Here is a 4,305-nt window from a genome sequence, read left to right as displayed (position 1 = left end):
AAAAAAAAAAAAATTTCACTTCAATTAAAGGTTGAATTGAGCAATGAACAATTCATGAGTTAGGCAGCCCCCAGTATCACAGCAGATTCAAAGAGACTCCAGGGATGCCTCATGGTCAGAACAAATTTATAGACCAAAAAAAAAAAAAGTGTGGGGGGAGTGATATTGTAGAATTTTCTCCTTAGTTCAGCTGAAAATGGGGTCCTTGTCACATGCCCATGAAATATTAGACTTGCAGACACTCTGAAGGGTGAGGAAAATGGAATTCACTGAGAAAAAAAGGGGGATAAAAAGGAAACAGGGACCCTCAGCAAAGTGACTCCTGCTAGTAGAGGCTTCCCGCCTCACAGACTGAATTCCAGGTTCCACTCTGGGACAGGAAAGGCCAGGCTCCTCCTTCCTGCAAATGCCGGGACGTCCCAAAACCCCACCCTGTTCTCCCAGTGCACAAGCTGGAGTTTCCCTAGGGACCCCTCCACACTTGGCTGTCTCAGTGACATATAGAAATCAAAAGTGAGGTATAGAAACAACTGGATTGGTTACAGCTCACCGTTGGCCTTATTTGAACACAGTCTGAACACTCAGCAGTGTATGAGTGGTTGAAGTACCGCTCGTGGGATGGGCCAAGACTCAGCTAGTGTTACAGGTACATACTCCTAAATTAGGTTTTCAATCTTGTCTATCTAGTAAGTTAGGTTGCAGTTCATCCACAAGGACTCAAATATAGAAGTAGAGTCCTTTTCAGGCCATAGCTTGCTTTAACAATGGTTTTGAAAAGTATGTTGATACCCATTACTGTGAAGTGGGTATTCTTAGATCCCTAATTTCGTTGACAAAGAAACGGAGATTCTAAGTGTAAATGACTTCCCTAAGATCATGGTAATAGTAACTAACTTCAGTAAAAGATAAGAACCTATATCTTAAGTATTTTATATTTTCTGAAGGAAAAAAAAAAGTTAAAGTTAGATGTCTAACATAAGATTTTGAAAATCCTGAAAATTATCATGCTCTCAAACACCTAAATATGACACAGAAACTATTAAAGATGTCCATTTTTAAATATAGCTGGAGAAAAAAGGAAAAATCTCAAGAGGCTAGAAACAAAGCAGGCATGGAAATCACTGAATACAGCAACACCTGGAAACATTTGGTGATTTGTGGCAACAAAGAGCTTTTATTATAAAAAGCTAATGGAGAGTCTGAACACAGAAAACCCTTAAAGCTTGTGCCTCTGAAGAGATTCACCATTAGTGAAAACATAAGCTAGAAAAATAACAAAGCACTGCCAAAAGAAATAGGAACAAACTTTGTTGATCTCTGATTCAGTCATGGGTACAGTGATATATTCCCCCCTGAGAACTTTACCCTAAAGCAAGACCACATGCAGGAATGATATTTAAATGGATTTAAATGGTTACTACTCACATGGTTTAAAAGTCTTAATTAATTAATTTGAAACCAACAGTGCCTTCCAAATTTTGAGGAAAATAAAATTGAACATACAATTGCATACAAGGTGAAACAATCTTTTAAAAAAAATACAGATTGCAAGAATTTAACCAACAGGCTAACAACTGAGGAATGTATTTGAAAGAGAAGGAAGGTTATGCCAGAAAGAAGGTCTAAGATGAAAAACATGGGAAAAATAGAAAATGGCAAATACGAGCAGTAGTCGAAATAAATATTTATACACCGCATAAAATAAAATTTCTATTCTCAGCAGTACTAGATAGCCTAACTGACGCTCCAACTGAAAACTATTGAAAATGCCAGAAAAAAAAATATTCTATGGACTTTAAAAAGACATCAGTGAACTCTGAAGGATCTCTGAGGTAAAAAAAAGTATGAGAAAGGGGAATTTAGACTCTTAGGCAGACGTCTATAAGCGATGGGACAAATCAAAACCATGGCCTGGGATTTTATGGCTCTGGAGCCAAGAATGGTTATTACATTTTTAAAGAATTATGAGAAAAATTAAAAAATAGGCAACAGAAATAATGTGGCCTGGAAGTACATGACCAGAAAACACTAAAATATTTATTATATAGCCCTTTGCAGAAAAAGATTGCAACTCCCTGATCTATAGAGTCCAGAACTTAAGTGGAGCCCTATATTCGTCATTTCCCTTAAGGAAAGTTGCCAAGTTTAATACTTGAGAGGGGAAACATCCACAGCATACTCAAATTGTAGAATCTTTTAGGAGAAACCCCCCAAATCCAAAGATAATGACCTCAGAGTAAGGGAGTCCTAACACGCAGATACATATCCAGTGAGCAGCAAGGAAAATGATCTGCCTTGAAAGTAGTCACAGACTAAAGGGAGAAAAAATTTCCCCTAAGGATTTGCAACATTACCTTGGCTCTCAGGTAAGTTTGCATCCTGAATCCTGAGAAATGTAAAAAACCTGAAGTTGAGAATTAAGTGTGAAATGGCCCTGGCTGGAAAAGAGTATTTTCAAATGCTTGGAAGAAGCAAATATAAATCTCTTCTCAAGGGTCCCACTTTCAATTCAGACATCAGAGAATTCTCACTGATAAATGTTCAGAAAAATGGTGGCTTTTTTTTTTGTTTTTATACTTTAAGTTCTAGGGTACATGTGCACAACGTGCAGGTTTGTTACATAGGTATACATGTGCCATGTTGGTTTGCTGCACCCATCAACTTGTCATTTACATTAGGTATTTTTCCTAATGCTGTCCCTCCCCCAGCTCAGGCTTAATGAAGCATCTGACTCATAGAGACTTAAAATACTGGAATTATCAAACAATATAAAATAAGTATACTTACTATTTTTTTTTTTTTTTTTTTTTGAGATGGAATCTCGCTTTTGGTGCCCAGGATGGAGTGCAATGGCGCCATCTCAGCTTACTGCAACCTCCACCTCCCGGGTTTAAGCAAGTCTCCTGCCTCAGCCTCCCAAGTAGTTGAGATTACAGGCATGCACCACCACCCCTGGCTAATTTTGTATTTTTAATAGAGACAGAGTTTCTCCATGTTGGTGAGGCTGGTCTCAAACTCCGTACCTCAGGTGATCCACCCACCTCGGCATCCCAAATTGCTGGGATTACAGGTGTGAGCCACTGCGCCCAGCCACTATGTTTAAATATATAAAAGTATGAAATATATTATACAAATCAAGAAGGTATAAATGATGGCCCACCATAATGGTAATTAAACCCTGGAAGGCATATCAGAGACAAGTCTCTGCTCTGAACTCCATCCTACCTGCAGAATTTAGAGCTCCCAGTGTCTCAGGGGTTTCTTCCTGCCCCTGGTACCCTGATCTGTCCCAATGACTGGGGCCTTGGCACCTCTTTACCCTGTGTGACCCCTGACTCAAAAGTCATAATGGATCAGAGGTGATGGCATACATTTCTTCCTGGTATGTGTGAGGCTTCTTGTTCCCAGGTGATGTTACCTGCACATCTCTTCCCTCCTTCTAGGAAAACCATTAGATATTCTAGAGGAATAAAAGCACTATTCTTACTTGGTCTTATTATGGTTGAGTACTTAGTAGGCTCTCTGTGTATTGCCAGGTAGTCACTGGAGGGGTGGTACTGGATAGAGAAAACTCTATTCGAGAGCCATGAATTCATTTTTCCCCATTCCTAGATAACACTTTTACTTTAGTTTTTACTCAGCATTTTATATTTTAAGAAACTTCTAAATTTGGCATTCACTTCCTCTATAAAAGTAAAAATGTAAAACTAATAGGTATCTAACACCACAGATAGCTACTATGAATATATATAATCAAGTAACCATATGTTCAAGAATTCTGCCCTCTGAGAACATTGACCCCGAACTGCAGTTTTAAAATGTTGTTTTCCTCTTTTAAATTTCTATTTTTAAATGACAATTTCTATTTTTAAATTAGTGGTTCTGAATGCCAAGAAATGAATGTCTCTATAATTAATGGAAAAAATATTTTACACATTGGCATTGGCAGAATTAATTTTCAAGTTAATTTTCACAGAGGAATTGTGGGTAATAAATAATGTTCTAAAATCTAAATCTCATCTTTGTTCATCCTTATTTTACTCAATATGTTTTGGCAAAGACAATTACCACAGAAATCATTCAGCAATGCAATGCCATAAATATCATAAAAATGCAATGTGTTTTTGTTGCTATATTTCTTTTTTTAGTACATATCTCCAAATAAATATATATGGCACCAAAGTCATTAACTAAGGAAAATCCAAGTCAACAAAGAGAGAGTTTATATGCTAAAAAGTCAAATAATGAAACATTTTACACTTCACTTAGACATGTGAGGGACACTCCATGTGCCAGTCATTGTAA

This window comes from Mandrillus leucophaeus, unplaced genomic scaffold (genome assembly GCF_000951045.1).
Source record: "Mandrillus leucophaeus isolate KB7577 unplaced genomic scaffold, Mleu.le_1.0 Scaffold316, whole genome shotgun sequence".
Classification (NCBI taxonomy): Eukaryota; Metazoa; Chordata; class Mammalia; order Primates; family Cercopithecidae; genus Mandrillus; species Mandrillus leucophaeus.
The sequence above is the reverse complement of the archived record's forward strand: the minus strand, read 5'-3'. Positions refer to the sequence as shown.